General features: G+C 32.3%; 1 long non-coding RNA gene across 3 annotated transcripts; it reads left to right on the forward strand.

Moving 5' to 3' along the window:
- Window positions 1-918: 918 nt before the first annotated feature.
- Window positions 919-5511, forward strand: LOC132609592 (uncharacterized). 3 transcript variants are annotated; one of them, XR_009570890.1, is made up of 4 exons: window positions 919-1004; window positions 2333-2543; window positions 5055-5168; window positions 5287-5511. It is a non-coding gene; the product is annotated as an uncharacterized LOC132609592 (long non-coding RNA). The 3 variants fall into 3 exon arrangements; XR_009570891.1 differs by having other exon boundaries at window positions 5059-5168; XR_009570892.1 differs by lacking the exon at window positions 919-1004 and adding an exon at window positions 1509-2172.
- The last annotated feature ends 14075 nt before the right edge of the window (window positions 5512-19586 follow it).

The raw sequence follows: 19586 nt of genomic DNA on the forward strand, positions 1-19586 counted from the left end.
GATGATTTTGAGAAACGTATATTTTTAGGGTCGCTTGTGGAAATATAATCAAAATTTGTAAAGTAATTAAAATATATATATATGCGGTAAATATAATTGAACAATAGCCACAGTTGAAGCTCCTATATTTTTTGTTCCCTGAAGTTCTAACTTTACAGGTAAAACTCCAGCACAGTCATGTAATTCAAAAATCATGTATGTGGATATACTGGAATTTCGAATTTTATATGCACGATACTAGAGTTTTAAAATTTAACCTATTTCATGATTTTATATCGTCATCGCATGTATTTGTAATATCTGTAATCACTAGAGGTTGAGTTTGGTCTTGAATTTTTTTATACTCCTTTCTATTGCAATCTAAGATCTTGGTCTTCAGTTTTATACCCATTTATAAAGTGAACATTGATTAGCTTGTTGTACAATAACACTTCTTAGTCCCTCTTGTGATTTGTTACTTTGTCAGTTTTACGAAATTCTTTTATAATAATTATTTTATAAATTTTTCTACTACAGTAGTCGGAAAATTCGATTATTTTCTAGTCGTTTGGCAATTCCGACCATTGTAGTAGGAAAGTTCGAGCACAATGGTGGGAAACTATTTCCCAACGATCGTTTTTCCGACAACTCGAAAACAGTCGGAAAGCTCATTTTTCGGCTAACTTTTTGGTAGTAAAAAAAAAAGAGATTTTTTGGGCAGTGTACATTAATTATTTCTACTTATATAGAAACATGGGTTTCGTCGACATGCCAACTCAAGGTTTCGTCGACATGCCAGCTCAAGGGTATATTAGACTTTAAACAACATTTATACCACGTGTCATTTAGTAACCCTTGAATTGAACAGCCGTCTCCGTATTTTTCATTCATTCTTTCTACTCATTCTTCATCCATCCAGAATATTCTTCAATTATCTTCTCAGTTGCTGGGTCTTTCAGCTCAAATGGTATTACATCTCTGCAATTTACTTTTCCCTGTTCTTCGTTTCTATTGTTTATTAATAGGTTTTTTATTCTCTTTTATTTGTCTTTTGTTTTTTCCTCTATTACTGGCATTCAATATTTCTTTTGTGTGTGATATACTGAAGATGCCCAGTACGTCAGTACTATACCGTGAACGATGATAGCTAGGCATGCAATTCTAGCATTTTGATTCTCTGTGTGTAACTGTATTTGTGGCCTTTTCGTTGCGGCAGTACAAACTACTGCGATACCATTTACTCAATTTTAGTGATGCCAACCAAATGTAATTTTCGTTTTATTCTTTCAGGTAATGGAGGATAGGAAACACCTCTTATATGCTTCGCGTGGCTGAAATAGATTGGCAAGTGGAAACATTTTACCCATAGCTTGTCAGGAATTTTGTAATTTTCGGAGAATTATTTTTTTCTGTCTTTTTAAAATTCTTTTCATTTTGTATAATTAAAATATTTTGTTACAAATATAGGATACCTGAAACTAGCAAGAGATAATTTGGGCCTTTCCCTTTTTTACACAGAAGAGGTTTTTGTTCCTGCACTTTATGTTTCTTAAATTTTCCTTTTGCTAACACTAGGTTTATTTGGAGTCATAGTGGTGTGTAATGCTACAATTGATGCTTTTTGAAAAAAGATTAAATTTGATTTCCCGAAAGAATGAGATGTTGTAGTTAACAAAGGACTTTAAGCTCTGCTTTTTCGAGATTGTTTCTATTATTATCGGCCTACTTTTTCCGGTAGGTAGTCACTCTATTTACTAATACGCTATGATGATACTTTTGTTTAATGTAATATGTGATTAAATTATTATTTTTGTGGATTACTGTTGGACTATATACCTTGAAGGTTCTTATATTAGAATTATTAGTTTAAAGGTGAGATACATAAAAGTGTGCATGTTTGTGCATGCACTTCAAATGATGCATGTGCTTATGTTCTATTAGACGGACGACAAATTATTTATATATTTTAATCTAGCTGCTAGGATATAATGAATAAGTTACTCTTTTGGTTTAAAGGGAAAAAAAGGGATGCTTGGTAGGGATAGCTTGCAACAGAGAGAATAGAGGGGTGTTTGGTAGGGGTGGCTTGCAACGAAGAGAATAATGCAATGACAATTTTCAGTTAGGAGGGGTTCATTTGAAGCTAAAGCTATTTGAGCAGTGGGATCATAGAGTAATCATCATAAGTTGTCGGTACTCTTCATTTTTCTTACAAAGTTGTGTATGATTTTGCAAACTATATCGCAAAATAACTAGATTGGTTTAAGTGTTACCTTTTCAAAAAAAAAAAAAAAACACTAGATTGGTTCTTATGCACCTTCACATAGTAATATACTTTTGTCAAATATTTCAGCAATTAGAAAGCTATCTATTTTGAACTATGAGGAAAAAGAAAATGCCCACCAACCATTCCAACAGCAACAATGATGGACATCACTGAAGAAGCAAGCGCAAGGTTGTGGACGTCGGCTTAGAAGGAAGAAATCAACAAAACCTACCCAGCAAAGACAGACCTTCTAGCAGTTAACAGAAAACTGAAATCAGGGCCCCCTACTGTGTCTCAAGTAAGTATTTCATGCATTTTTATGTATTGTTAATTTGGAATAAAGTCTACAGTGATTTATTGAGTCGTCTTCCTCGGATTAGACGTGTGGTTTAAAGTTTATTTCTAAAGGCACCTGATGGCCTTTTAACTACTCAAAAATTTAAAGTCTTTCTTGAGTAAGAAAGTCCAACGAATAACTTCATATCAAATTTACTGCTACATTTGTTAATTAAAATCAAATGAAAATTTCGCATTATGTTCTTTTTCTTTCAGTTCATTTGCTTGTAAAGAACTTGGCTAATCAGCCACAATTTCACCACTTTCTATATTCTGATTTTATCTGCACCAAAAGTAGCTGGAATCAGACAGAGTCAAAGCACATTGATCTATTTTCTACCATGGTATAATAGATGATTCTATTTTTGTTTTATTAGTCAAGTGGGATCAATAGATGTTTTTTTTTTTTTGGTTGAAATTGGTAACATTGGTATTAATAGCACTAGGGCAGTGCTGAAGCCATATTTACAGAGGAGAAATCCCTGCAGCCAACAAAAATCCTAAACAATAGTTACAATTGCCCTATAAAATCTATTTAGGAAACCTCCTCCTCTAAGTAGCATTCTTTACACCAAAAGTGAAACAAAAGTAGACACTTCATCTTAATATCCTGCACATGATTACCCCTATCATCAAAAACCCTAGAGTTTCTCTCTTTCCAAATTGTCCACCAAATACAAGCAGGAACCAATCTCCACCATTTCTTCTGTCTAACTAAAACTCCCAAACTGTTCCAGCTCTTAAGCAGATCAACAGTGTTTGCAGGCCCACACCATTAGATCCCCACAATATTGAGAAAGAGCTGCCACAGCTGATTAGTGAAAGAACAATGAAGAAACAGATGGCTATTTGTTTCTGTGTAAGATTCACAAAACAAACATCTGGAGCATACCTCGAACCCCCTTTTTCTCAACCTTTCTCGAGTCAAAACTGCCTGCCTAGCCACCAGCCAGGTGAAACGTAGAACCATTGTAGGAGCATTATTCTTCCAGATAAACTTCCACTACCAGTCGATTATCTGATGAGCATAGTTGTTGATTGTTAAGTAGGCAGATTTGACTGTGAAGGCCCCATCTTTGCTTGGATTCCACAGCAGCTTATCCTCTGCTTCTGATAACCCCTGGAAGACTTCCAAGGTCTTAAAAAACTCCACGACTCTTTCAATTTCCCAATCATTTAGATCCCTCCTAAATGTAATGTTCCATCCTTGCAATCCCTTAGCTGTAGATAAATGATCATTTGGAGAGGTAGAGATGCTATAGATGTTTTCTCTACAACTTTTATAAAATTCATTCGTCAGGCTCTTGAACAAGCTGTAAAAGATATTGTGAACAACTAAATAAAATTGGAACAATAGTGAGAAAACACATTAAGAATCTGCACATTGTTTTTATCAGTAACATGAAGTTTGTGTCACTTTTTACCAAAACATGTACTTTCCCCTGGTATCTTCAGTCGATTCTAACACCAAACTCCTAGCTAGCTCTTCTGCAGCTATAAGGAGTATTTGTGTGTCCTCACAATTCTAATCCATAAATCTGGCACCTGTGTCATCTAATGATCACAAAGCTTTTTACAAAGGGCTGAAGGAAAAGAAGTGGCAGAAACGTTAAACTTGAACAAAGATGCCTAAAGTATTTAAGTGAAATAAAGCATATAATCATTCATATCTTTGTGCATGTGTTGATGAATTTTACATGAGTGCATGCTAAGTCTTTTACTATAACTTTAAAAATGCTGAGAATGTAAATGAACTTTACATGAGTACATGCTAAGTTTTTTATGGTAGTTTAATAAATGTTGAAGGGGTTGATAGTGATTAAAAGAAGGCTTGATGTATAGCTGGGTTTGACATTAAAATAACTCTACATTGACAGATTATTTTATTCTGTTTTTAGTCAGTAGAAACTAACTGAACAAAGTTGTGCTGGGACCTTTGCTGCTGCCTGCTTTATACACATATATATGTATCTGCTATGTTTGTATTCTATTGTGATTCATGTTTATTTTACAAAATAAAAGCATTAGTACTTTTTTACCTTGCAGATGTCATGTAACCTTCTATCCAAGTGATAAAGGTTTTGTGAAATCTTCTAAGATGTTAATGGGTTAAAGGATTGGGGTTGGTCGAATATTTACTGAAATAATCGATGAACTCCTTTTTTTTGTTATAAGAAACAACATTATATTAGTGCTTGACTTTTGCCTTATTAATGAAACTTTTGCCTCTTGATAGAAGAAGGGAAGATGACCCTTTATCTTGATGTCTTGCTGCTTGTATACTACGGAGTACTATTTAGAAGCTAAAAAGAATAGCTCATTCTGAACAATAGGACTTGATTTGAAAGATGGCCCCTAGAGATAATAACATTCTCAAACAGGGATGAATTTTATCTTCACTTATCACTCGGTTTCTATCTTTGTTACTATCATCTTCTTGCAAGACTCTTATGCTTTCATTTGCTTTTCCCAGGAAGCTTTTGAAGCAAAGACATCAAACTGCTATCTTTGCCACATTGCACTGCCTATTTTGAAAGCTGGATTAAAGAAAAACAAGAATATATGCGGCACACAATGTTTTAAAAAGGTGTGTCACACAACTAACCCAACTCTGCTGCTATTGCATTATCTACATCCACTATTTAAACACTCCTCTTATTTAACAAGAAATTCATCATGAATAACCTCTACATGTATTTTGTCAGACACAGTCACAGCTACAAACAGCAACTGCGAAGAACATGACTGCCAACAAAATAGGAGCCGACTATTGTGCCTTTCGCCAATACCAGCTTATGTGAATGTGTAAATAATGTGCATATATGCATAGACAATACAATCATGAATGTATATATATCAACATTCTAAACAATATGTTTCAGCAGAAACAGTTCAAATAAAATGCTTGGACTATCCAGTCTGCATAACAAGACATCTTCACACAAATACATATAGGTAAATATTGGGCCCGTGCGCGCACGAGCAACCACTATCTAGTTAACTATATAGAAGCATGGGTTTAGACCCATGCTTCATCGTCCGTCGTCCATTAAAAAAAAGTGTGGGCTCCATATTAAATACCAATTAATATTTAAAAAAAAAAGTGGAACCCATCATCTCCAAACTCACGGAAAAAAAAGTGGATCTCATATTAACAAAATCAAGCAATATAAAAAAAAAGTGAATCCAATATTAAAAAAATAAATAATGTAAAAAAAAAAGTGCATCCCATATTAAAAAATCAAATAATATTTATGTAATTTCCAAAGTATCTCATTAAATCAATAATGATGGATTCATTGCCACATGCGTATCAACCCATTAGTGGGAGCAAATGAAATTATTGTACAGCAAAAAATATGGACCCCATATTATTGCTTTTTTTCAAAAGGTTAAGTGGCCAAACCATACAATTTTCTTTCTTTTTTTATATTAGCCTGAGATGTAATCTAGGTATTGAACTGTTGTATTTGCTATTCCGCCATGTTATTTATTTGTTATGTTTACTAAAATAAATATACTTAAAATACTTATATTTTACTACTATATAGAAGAGCCGGTTTATAAGCAAGATCGTCGTCCGTCCTTTGGTCCCACTTTTTTATTTAAGGGCAAAAAAACCCTTTGTGGCCCCACCCACTTTTTATTTAAGGGCAAAAAAATGACATTTTATACTTTATATTACCAACTCTTCTAAAAAGTAGATAGAAATACATTATTATATTTCTATTATTCTACTATATGGAAGCATCAGTTTACCCATGTTTCGTCGTCAGTCACCCTTAAAAAAAAAAAAGGTGGACCCCATACTAAAAACACCAAGCAATATTAAAAAAAAAGTGGACCTCACCCTCTCCAAACTCATGAAAAAAAAAGTAGACCTCATATTAAAAAAAACAAGCAATGTCAAAAAAAAAGTGCACCCCATATATTAAAATATCAAACAATATTCATGTAATTCCCAAAGTATCCCCATCAAGTCAATAATAGTGAATTCATTGTCACATGCGTATCAACCCATTAGCCGGAGCAAATGAAATTATTGCACGGCAAAAAACATGGTACCCATATTATTGCTTTTCTTCAAAAGGTTAAGTAGCCAAAAACATACAATTTCCTTTCTTTTCTTATATTAGCCTGAGATCTAATCTAGATATTTAATTGTTGTATTTGCTATTCCGCCATGTCATTTATTTGTTATGTTTACTAAAATAAATATACTTAAAATATTTATATTTTAAAATAAGATAGGATTTAATTACTTTTTCATTTTTGTTCTTACTCTAATAAATGTGAAAAGAGATTAATATCAAATGGAGATCAAATAATGAATAAGGTAAATTAGTTAAATTATAATTCTAATTGGCGTTTCCTTAAAAAACCATTCAAAAGACAACATGACAAGTAACATGAGCTAAACTGAGAATATTTACCAAAAATTAAAAATAATAAGTATTTTACACCTTTAAATTAATTGAATTAAAATTGAAAGTATCAACTGATGATTAAATATTGCTATTGTTTTATCTCAAAGAGAGGAAAATAGTTTCCTTTTAAACAAGTCTTCTCTTTTAAAAAGTATTAATAAATTTTTGCCGACTTTGTATTCGTAGCCAACACGAATATAATAACGTTTTAGATATGAAGCACAAACTACAATGTTATATTAATCGTGTTTTGAACATAGTATATGTATATATATATTATCACTATCCAAACACAACTAAATACACATAGATACACTATAATCCAAAGTGTTGGGCCCGTACGCAGCACGGGCATAGGCCATCTAGTTTTCTTAGAAGCATGGGCTCCGTCCATATATCTTCTCGTTAAATGTCAATCTCAACTAAAGGCGACGTTAAGAAAACCACAACTTCAACAATGGAATTTTTCGTGGAATAAGTAAAATTATAAAACTCTAACATAGCATGCTCGAGTTTTACTTGTAAAAGTTCGGAATTCCAGTGCACTCTGTGTTTTACATATAAGGATCTTTAAATTTTAAACATTATACTGGGAGTTTCGCATGTAAAACTTTCAACCTTCAAAATAATATTTTAATTTTCTTTTTTAAAAAGAAAAGAGTATGAATAAGCAAGTCTTACTTCTTTTCTAAGTTGTGAATATTTTCTCGTGACCTTTCGAATGCCAATTATATTCTAGTTAGCGTCCCTATAGGTGACTACCTGATATACCTAATACATGCTTTAACAATATATATAGTTTTTACTAATTAACATGGGATATATGTGTGACGCACGCGTGTAAATGAACTGCTAGCAAGAAAGAAAAAACTCTTTAGAACAGCTGAAATAGAAAATTTAGATTTTTCCCTGAAACAAAGGAGACAATTTCTAGCGGAGTATGAGTATGATTGTGGAATTGATGGAAGAACAATGGGGTTATTTATAGATTGAAGAACCAAGTGCTATTTACTTGAGCCATTTATTAATGTTTAACTATTGTTTTCTCCATCCAGATATATGTGACAAACTTTTTTTGTCTATTCCAAAGAAAATATCATTAATTATCAAGTTGGTGAAATACGATCATCCTTTATCAACTTTCACTATTTTTCTTTTAATTTTATTATAAACCTAACAAATGCTTTAACAATATATACAGTTTTTACTAATTGACATGGGAAGCACGTGCGATGCACGTGCATAAATGTAACAACCCGAAAATTTTCAAGTGTTTAGAATTACTTCCTTATTCATAGTTTATTTAATTTTAGCGGTCTTGTATTAAAGCGGTTAATTATGGAATATATTCATATAATATGGGTGTATATGTATTTAATTAAATATTATTCATATGATATAATATATGAGATGTTAAATTAGCTAAGAGTAAATAGGTGGGCCAGGCCCACTACTTCAGCTTACTGGTCACGTTCCTAGATAAAGGGGGAGGCACAGAAAAATTATTATATTGTTTCTAGCATGGAAAAAGAAAGAGCAGAAGGACAGTTCGTGGTTTTCAAAAGAAAGAAAAGTCACCAGTAAAGATTTCCCTTGGCAAAAGAAGATAAGAGAAACATTCAGGTATAGTATTCAATTTCATAATATAGGCGTATAGTTGTGTGCTTGAATTGGCTTAGGGGGAAATAGCATTAAATATTATTTTAATATAGGAAACAATTATTATGCAATCATTGGAGGGACCAAATAGCATTAGATGGAAAGTGGGTTTTCAAAGTGTTGAATTTGTGCAATTCTCATGCACTGTGTCAGTGCCAAATTTTTATCTCAATTCTTTACTTCTTTATATGATACGGTTATGACTATTTGGGGACTAGTGATACCTAATATCTGGAGGGGACCACATTGCAAAGATGAAGAATGGCTTAATACCCAGATGGACCCTTAAACTTGACATGTTTTGTAAGATAGACATATAAACTTATAAGGTGACCAGATAGACACTTAAACTTACTCAAAGTGTATTTTTCAAGTTTTTCAGTTGTTTTGAAAATAAAAACTATATTTTTCAAACACTTACAATTTTCATGGCCAAACAAGCCCTAAATATATCACAAAATATTTTTTTAAAATGCAAAAATAAGGCAAACGCATATACATGAGACTATAAATGTGCACTTAAACTAATAAATACTCGCTAATCGCAATTTTGCAGCTTTCAATTAACTCGGTTTTTTTTTATACTTGAATAATTAAAAAACAATAACTTTAACCAATAAAAATCCTTAAAAAAAGAAATTTCAAATTAAGAAATTTCTTTTTTTAAGGATTTTCTTCTCGGCTTTACAGTTTTCTTAATTTGAAATTTCTTTTACACTTGAAATACTGAACTTAGAAATTTCTTAATTTGAAATTTATTTTTTTAAGGATTTTTATTGGTTAAAGTTATTGTTTTTTAATTATTCAAGTGTAAAAAAAAACCGAGTTAATTGAAAGCTGCAAAATTGCGATTGGCGAGTATTTATTGGTTTAAGTGCACATTTATAGTCTCATATATATGCGTTTGCCTTATTTTTGCATTTTAAAAAAAATATTTTGTGATATATTTAGGGCTTGTTTGGCCATGAAAATTGTGAGTGTTTGAAAAATATAGTTTTTGTTTTCAAAACAACTGAAAAACTTGAAAAATACACTTTGAGTAAGTTTAAGTGTCTATCTGGTCACCTTATAAGTTTATATGCCTATCTTACAAAACATGCCAAGTTTAAGGGTCCATCTAGGTATTAAGCCATGAAGAATTGTAAAATTTGACTACAAAATTGATTTCAAAAGGGTCAAAGAAAAGTTTGCTTTTTTCTGCACATTCACGTGCACAGTGCACTGTTTAGTGCAAATATTTTTTTTTGTTTTTTGTTTTTTGTTTTTTTGTTGGTTTCTTTATTTCTTACTTTCTTTCTTTCTATTCCTTCTATTCTTTAATATTAAATTTTCAATGCAATTGTCTTTGGTAATACCTGTGTTATCCTTTCATAAAGAAACTATATATTTTACCTAAACTATGGTAAACTTCAAAGACCAGTAAGAATGTTTGAATGTTTTTTTTGTTTTGTTTTCTTCAGCATGTAAAATAATGTGAAGAAAAACAAAAGTTTTCAAGCCTGAAGTTTCACTTTACAATCACTATATTTATTTTGAGACTACAACATGTATATATATTTACAAAATTGTTTATTAATGGTATTGAGATACAACTTCCACTTTTTAAAAGAATCATGGAATCAAGGTATAGAATGTTAAGATTTAGTTCTAAACCCCAAAATTATAGGATTAGTTTTCCTAGGCTAATTTGGACTATATATTTATGATATTGAATAGATTGAGGCTATTGGAGTTTGTTTAAAGGAAATTTGGCACTTTCGGAGAGGTTGCATTCCGGTTATAAGGCAAGTGAGGCTTAAACTCTTAGTTTACTTGTTTTTCATAAAAAGCATATGGTTTGTGTTGTATGTATGCATTTAAACCATTTAGTTCGTGTGAGTGGGCAAGCATGATCTAAATTCGATAATTTCCAAGTTTCTAAAGTAATGACCGTATGAGTCCTTTAGCGTAATTTCGCTTAAATAGATACTATTTATATAAATGTAAAGTTTAGAAGTGGTATTGAATGGATGTATGTTCCACTTATCATATCTTCAGAGGGGCATACTTCTACAGGTCCCATTGATGTTCGGTGAGAGATAGATGCTAGAATTTTAAGTAACCCGAGTAAGATGGAGGTAAATAATGCCCTCTCCGGAAGACGGGGTAAGACATAGACAAATACATACTATGTCCCGTGAGCATACATTCAGATTCAGTGTATTTCATGTATTGCTCGTCCGGGTAAGATGGGGGTAAATAATGCCCTCTCCGGAAAACGGGGTAAGACATAGATAAATACGTACTATGACCCGTGAGCATAGATTCAGATTTAGAGTATTTCATGTTCTGCTTGGTTGTGCATCATGATTTTAGCTTTAGCTTCAGTGTTTGTATATATTTAATATACTTGTACTGTGTAATTGCTTTTATGCATTATCAGGGATTTCAAAGACTTGCCCCAGGGGTAAGCTGAGAGTGTCGATGATCTTGCGGGGTCTTTTAGACTCACACTTGTTGATGTTGTATGTGTGCAGGTGTGGTTAACGGTGACCAAGTAGCCGATACTTGATTCATTCCAGCTTTGTTCAGTCCAGTTCAGTAGAGGTGAGCCACCATTAGATCATGGCGGCCTCTTCTTCTTTAGTTGACTTAGTAGTATTCCGAGCTACGTCTCGTACTTTTATATTCAGACTAGCAGTTCCATGACTTAGACATTTTTATGGGGTTTATGGGCAAGACTCAGTATTTGTATTTCGCTTCCGCACTTTTCATTATATTATGAGACTTTGAGTATTATTCATTTTATTCGTTAATTTTCGCATGATTTGCTTAGAGGGTTCGCCTTATGGGTAGAAGCTCGTCAGGTGTCCGGTCACGGCCTGAGTGTCAAATTTGAATCGTGACAGTAAATCAATTGCTAGAAAGAAGGAAAAAACTATTTAGAACAGCAGAACAGAAAGTCTAGATTTTTTTCCTGAAACAGAAGGAGGCAATTTCTAGAGGGGTAGAAGTATGATTGTGGAATTGATGGAAGAACAATGAGCTTATTTATAGCTTGAAGAACCAAGTGTTATTTACTTGGGTCATTCATTAATGTTTAATTATTGTTTTCTTCGCCCAAACGTACATGTCATACTTTTTTTGTCTATTCCAAAGAAAATGTCATTAACTATCAAGTTGCTAAAATACGATCATCCTTTATCAGCTTGAGCTTGCACTATTTTTCTTTTAATTTTGTTATATACCTAATACATGCGTTTAATATATATATATATATATATGGTCACTACCCAGTGTAATCCCACAATAGTGGGGTCTGGGGAGGGTAAGATGTACGCAGCCTTACCCCTACCTGGGTAGGGAGGCTGTTTCCGATTGACCCTCGGCAACCCTCCTCCTTTATCCGGGCTTGGGACCGGCAATGTGAGCGAGCTCACACAGGCGGAGTTATATATATATATATATATATATATATATATATATATTACTAATTAACATGGAATTTACGTGCGACGCACGAGCGTAAATCAACTGCTAAAAAGAAGGAAACGACTCTTTAGAACAACTGAAACAGAAATTTTAGATTTTTCCCTGAAATAGAAGGAGACAATTTCGAGTGGAGTACGAGTATGATTGTGGAATTGATGGAAGAACAATGGGGTTATTTATAGCTTGAAGAACCAAGTGCTATTTACCTTAGCCATTTATTAATGTTTAACTATTGTTTTCTCCGTCCAGATGGACGTACGTGACATACTTTTTTTGTCTATTCCAAAAGAAATGTCATTAACTATCAAGTTGGTGAAATACGATCATCCTTTATCAACTTGAGCTTGCACTATTTTTTTTTTATTATATACCTACACATGCTTTAACAATATATATGCTTTTTACTAATTGACATGGGACACACATGTGTAAATCAACTGCTAGAAAGAAGGAAAAAACTCTTTAGAACAGCTAAAATAGAAAGTTTAGATTTTTCCGTGAAACAGAAGGAGGCAATTGCTAACGGAGTAGGAGTATGATTGTGGATTGATGGAATAACAATATGGTTATTTATAACTTGAGGAACCAAGTGCTATTTACTTGAGCCATTTATTAATGTTTAACTATTATTTTCTCCGTCCAGATGTACGTGCTTTTTTTGTCTATTCCAAAGAAAATGTCATTAACTATCAAGTTGTTGAAATACGATCATCCTTTACAAACTTGAGCTTGCATTATTTTTCTTTTAATTTTGTTATATACCTAATGCATGCTTTAAAAATTTATATAGTTTTTACTAATTAACATGGGATGTACATGCGACACACGTGCGTAAATCAACTGCTAGAAAGAAGGAACGGACTCTTTAGAACAGCTAAAATAGAAATTTTAGATTTTTCCCTGAAATAGAATGAGACAATTTCTAGCGGAGTACGAGTATGATTGTGGAGTTGATGGAAGAACAATGGGGTTATTTATAGCTTGAAGAACCAAGTGCTATTTACTTTAGCCATTTATTAATGTTTAACTATTGTTTTCTCCGTCCAGATGGACGTACGTGACATACTTATTTTGTCTATTCCAAGGAAATGTCATTAACTATCAAGTTGGTGAAATACGATCATCCTTTATCAACTTGAGCTTGCAATATTTTTTAAAATTTTATTATGTACCTAACACATGCTTTAACAATATATATAGTTTTTACTAATTAACATGGGATGTACGTGCGACGCACGTGCGTAAATCCACATCTAAGAAGAAGGAAAAGACTCTTTAGAACAATTGAAATAGAAAGTTTAGATTTTTCTCAAAGAAGGAAAAAACTTTTTAGAACAATTGACATAGAAAGTTTAAATTTTTCCCTGAAATAGAAGGAGGCAATTTCTAGCAGAGTAGGAGTATGATTGTGGATTGATGGAATAACAATGTGGTTATTTATAAGTCGAAGAACAAAGTGCTATTTACTTGAGCCATTTATTAATGTTTAACTATTGTTTTCTCTGTCCGGATGTACGTGGCATACTTTTTCTGTCTATTCAAAAGAAAATGTCATTAACTATCAAGTTCTTTAAATACGATCATCCGTTACCAAGTTGAGCTTGCACTATTTTTCTTTTAATTTTGTTATATACCTAATACATGCTTTAACAATATAAATAGTTTTTACTAATTAACATGGGATGTACGTGCGACGCACATGCGTAAATCAACAACTAGGAAGAAGGAAAAGACTCTTTAGAATAGCTGAAATAGAAAATTTAAATTTTTCTCTGAAACAGAAGGAGACAATTTCTGGCGGAGTATGAGTATGATTGTCGAATTGAGGGAAGAACAATGGTGTTATTCATAACTTGAAGAACCAAGTGCTATTTACTTGAGCCATTTATTAATGTTTAATTAGTGTTTTCTCCGTCCAAATGTACGTGACATACTTTTTTTCTCTATTCCAATGAAATTATCATTAACTATCAAGTTGGTGAAATACAATCATCCTTTATCAACTTGAACATGCACTATTTTTCTTTTAATTTTGTTTACCTAACAAATGCTTTAACAATATATATAGTTTTTACTAATTGACATGGGACGCACGTTCGTAAATCAACTGCTAGAAAGAAGGAAAAAACTTTTTAGAACAGCTGAAATAGAAAGTTTAAATTTTCCCCTGAAACAGAAGGATCGATTGTGGAATATTTGAAAGAGCAATAGGGTTATTTATAACTTGAAGAACCAAGTACGTGGCATACTATTTTTTTCTATTCCAAAGAAAATGTCATTATCTATCAAGTTGCTGAAATACGATCATCCTTTATCAGCTTGAGCTTGCACTATTTTTCTTTTAATTTTGTTATATACCTAACACATGCTTTAACAATATATATATATATATAATGTTTACTAATTAACATGGGATGTATGTGCGATGCATGTGTGTAAATCAACTACTAGAAAGAAGGAAAAGACTCTTTAGAACAGCTGAAATAAAAAATTCAGATTTTTCCCTAAAACAAAAGGAGACAATTTCTAGCGGAGTACGAGTATGATTGTGGAATTGATAGAAAAACAATGGGGCTATTTATAACTTGAAGAACCAAGTGCTATTTACAATAGACATTTATTAATGTTTAACTATTGTTTTCTCCGTCCAGATGTAAGTGACATAGTTTTTTGGTCTATTCCAAAGAAAATATCATTAACTATCAAGTTGGTGAAATACGATCATCCTTTATCAACTTGAGCTTGCACTATTTTTCTTTTAATTTTGCATATATATATATATATATATATATATATATATATATATATATATATATATATTCTGGATTTATTATGTCTAATTTACATACAATTTTGTTATTTTTCCAATGTTGTACAGGTTTTTCTCCTATAATTTCTATCTTATCTAGTATCTTTATTATATTATCTAAATCTTTTTGGTTTTTTATTACTCCTATCCTTTCTATCCTTGTTTTAAAATTATATAATTCTGTTTCTATATCTATTAAAGTATATTTTTTTCCTATTAAATTATCGTCGTCTATTATTTCCTCTTCTTCTAGAATTAAATTCTTTATTTCTGTCTTGCTTTTACAGCATGTATTGTTGTCTTGACAATCCTTACAACAACTCTCTTCTTTCCTTTGCAAGTTGGTATCAGAAGGAAAAAATACATATAGTTTTTACTAATTGACATGGGATGCACGTGCGTAAATCTATTGCTAGAAAGAAGGAAAAAATTATTTAGAACAACTGAAATAGAAAGTTTAGATTTTTCCCTGAATCAAAAGGAGGCAATTTCAAGCGGAGTTGCAGTATGATTGTGGAATTGATGGAAGAACAATGAGCTTATTTATATCCTGAAGAACAATGTGTTTCAATGAGCTTATTTATATCCTGAAGAACAATGTGTTACTTACTTGGGTCATTCATTAATGTTTAATTATTGTTTTCTCCGTCCGAATGTACATGTCATACTTTTTTTGTCTATTCCAATGAAAATTTCATTAACTATCAAGTTGCTGAAATACAAGCATCCTTTATCAGCTTGAGTTTGCACTATTTTTCTTTTAATTTTGTTAAATACATAATACATGCGTAAACAATATACATAATTTTTACTAATTAATGTGGGATGTACGTGCATAAATTAATTGTTACAAAGAAGGAAAAGACTCTTTAGAACAGGTGAAATAGAAATTTTAGATTTTTCCTTGAAATAGAAGGAGACAATTTCTAGCAGAGTACGAGTATGATTGTGGAATTGATGGAAGAACAATGGGGTTATTTATAGGTTGAAGAACCAAGTGTTATTTACTTTAGCCATTTATTAATGTTTAACTATTGTTTTCTCCTTCCAGATGGATGTACGTGACATACTTTTTTTCTCTATTCCAAAGAAATGTCATTAACTATCAAGTTGGTGAAATACGATCATCCTTTATCAACTTGAGCTTGCACTAATATTTTTAATTTTATTATGTACCTAACACATGCTTTAACAATATATAGTTTTTTACTAATTGACATGGGACGCACGTGCGTAAATCAACTGCTAGAAAGAAGGAAAAAACTCTTTAGAACAGCTGGAATAGAAAGTTTAGATTTTTCTCAAAGAAGGAAAAAAATCTTTAGAACAACTGAAATAAAAAGTTTAAATTTTTCCCTGAAACAGAAAGAGGCAATTTCTAGCAGAGTAGGAGTAAGATTGTGGATTGATGGAATAACAATGTGGTTTTTTATAACTTGAAGAACCAAGTGCTATTTACTTGAGCCATTTATTAATGTTTAACTATTGTTTTCTCCGTCCGGATGTACCTGGCATACTTTTTTTGTCTATTCCAAAGAAAATGTCATTAACTATCAAGTTGCTGAAATGCGATAATCCTTTACCAACTTGAGCTTGCACTATATAGTTTTTACTAATTAACATGGGATGTACGTGCGAAAATCAACTGCTAGGAAGAAGGAAAAGACTCTTTAGAACAGCTGAAAAAGAAAATTTAGATTTTTCCCTGAAACAGAAGGAGACAATTTCTAGCAGAGTATGAGTATGATTGTGGAATTGATAGAAGAACAATGGAGTTATTCATAGCTTGAAGAGCTAAGTGCCATTTACTTGAGCCATTTATTAATGTTTAATTATTGTTTTCTCCGTCCAGATGTACGTGATATACTTTTTTTTTTTATCTATACCATAGAAATTATCATTAACTATCAAGTTGGTGAAATACGATCATCCTTTATCAACTTGAGCTTGCACTATTTTTCTTTTAAATTTGTTATATTCCTAACAAATGCTTTACCAATATATATCGTTTTTACTAATTGACATGGGACGCCCGTTCGTAAATCAACTGCTAGAAAGAAGGGAAAAACTCTTTAGAACAGCTGAAATACAAAGTTTTGATTTTTCGCTGAAACAGAAGGAGGCAATTTCTATCAGAGTAGGAGTATGATTGTGGAATTGATGGAAGAAAAATAGGGCTATTTATACCTTCAAGAACCAAGTATGTGGCATACATTTTTTGTCTATTCCAAAAAAAGGTCATTAACTATCAAGTTGCTAAAATACGATCATCCGTTATCTGCTTGAGCTTGCACTGTTTTTCTTTTAATTTTGTTATATACCTAATACATGCTTTAAGAATATATATATATAGTTTTTACCAATAAGAATCTAAGATTGAATCCATTATATACAAATTTGTAACCATATCTAAAAGTATGCAGCTCTACGGAGAGACTACCCTTTCTCGGTTTGGTAGTCTCTTAGTAGAGCTACTTAGGTGCAAGGTTTCAATTTCACCAAATATTCTAGTTTCTTTTTCCATCCTGCTATAACTTTTAGGCATGCTCTTCCACCTAATAGTCCGGATGAAAATCTATGTAGTAGGGATTTAGCATCTATATGCTTCGGCCTTAAGCAAACTACTTGCCTACATTTTTGCTGCAAATTCTATACCATCTAAGAACAATTTACCGAAGTAATTGCACAGTTTGTCCTTCAAATGGACTGGTCTTTAATTTTTGCCCTTTAAAATCGAACTTACGCCTAGCGGGGCATAAATTCTTTAAGTGCTTTGGCATAATTTGTGGGTATTATGATGCATAATTTATACCCTTTCTATGTATAAATTTGGTTTTGAAGGACAAAAATAAAAGATCAACCCATTTGAAGGACAAAAATTAAAGACCAGCACAAAAGAGGGACAAAAGTGCAAATGACCCAAATCTATTAGGGCTACATATCGGTCGGTTCGGTTCGGGTTTCAAAGTTATCGGTTCAACTTATTGGTTATCGGTTTGTAGACATGTTAAACCGTTAAGAACGGAGAACTTTTTCTGCAAGGAAGTGATTTCCCTAATTTCTCAACCCCAACAAAAACCCCAAAATAGAGAAATATAAAAACACAGAAACAAAAGTGAGAATTGAAAGCAACGTAGAAAAAGTAAAAGATATTTTAGTAAGTAAAGATAGTTTAGTAAGTTTACGTTTTCAAGTTGGGTTTGCATCTTGCGAGTTGGAGGAGAAGGGTTTCTATAGTGATACGCCGCTTGAGAGACTGAGTTTACGAAGTGAAAATCAAGTGAACCCTAAATCTAGTCAAGTGACTTTATATATGGAAGGGTAGAATTGTAATTAAATTGGTTATCGGGTTATCGGTTCACCCGTTAACAAAAATGGCCAAACCACGACCCGACCCAATAAGCCAAAAACCACAGGGCACCACTCGATACCCGAACCAGTAATCCATTAACCCAATAATTGGTTTAACCGTTAATATGCACAGCCCTAATGAAGTAGGGTTTTGGCATCTATATTTGGGCACTAGGCAAATTACTTGCCTACATTTTTGCTCCAAATTCTATAGGGGAAACATCACTAATTGCCCCCAAAATACAAAATATTTACCCGCTCATGCCCCATCCCAAACTATTTTCGCTTCTATCCCCATCGGCTGGAAATATTTACCTGACATACCCCTTGGTCAAGTGGTTGAACAGTGTGGTTATTTATAGCTGGAAGAACAAAGTGCTATTTACTTGAACCATTTATAAATGTTTAACTATTGTTTTCTCCGTCCAGATGTATGTGACATACTTTTTTTATCTATTCCAAAGAAAATGTCATTTTTCTATATTTAGAAATTACTTAAACGTAAAATTCTTATTTTATCATTACTGAGTTGATTTATAATAATACAATACCTATTTTTCTTTTAACTTTGTTATATTCTTAATACACGTTTTAACAATATATATATACTTTTTACTAATTGACATGGGATGCACGTGCGACGCACAATATGCACATGCGGCGTACGGGATGTATATATAGGGAAAGAAATACGACAAGTATACTTTTGTGGTGCTCTTCCAGCCTCCCCCTCCATCAACTTTATTCCCAAAAACTGAAAGGGGTGGCTCAAAACTGTTGCGGCCTAAAGCCAAACCTCAATGAGGGGCCTTAACGTTTTTTTTTATTACAAAAACTAGAATAGAAAAAAGAATTCATTATTATGTTTCATTTGAAGTCTACTTTTTGAGGATCTATGTCATATATCTCACTTACTTCCTCAAGAGCTCCTTTTTGAGATTGTATCAAAGATTCAATTCTTCTTTCTTGAGTTTTGAACAACCGAATTCATATTTTCTAGCTGACATATTTTATATTCTAATAAATAATTAAAGATACAATATATATTACATAGTAAAATATCAAAACAAGCAAGTTGTAGATGAAAAACTACTCAAAAGTTGAAATAATAGACCTGATTCAGGAATTTGATAACTTGATTTGAGAATACCTATTTGGTGCTTCAATATACCTCTTGCAATATTTGGTGCCCGAGAAAAAACAAAATAGAAAATTCATACGCTGTGTATTTCATAGCAATATAAGTCAAAGACTCTCTTGGAGAAACAAAGAAGAACATAAAAGCGTA

The sequence above is a fragment of the Lycium barbarum genome, chromosome 9 (genome assembly GCF_019175385.1).
Source record: "Lycium barbarum isolate Lr01 chromosome 9, ASM1917538v2, whole genome shotgun sequence".
In the NCBI taxonomy this organism is placed as follows: Eukaryota; Viridiplantae; Streptophyta; class Magnoliopsida; order Solanales; family Solanaceae; genus Lycium; species Lycium barbarum.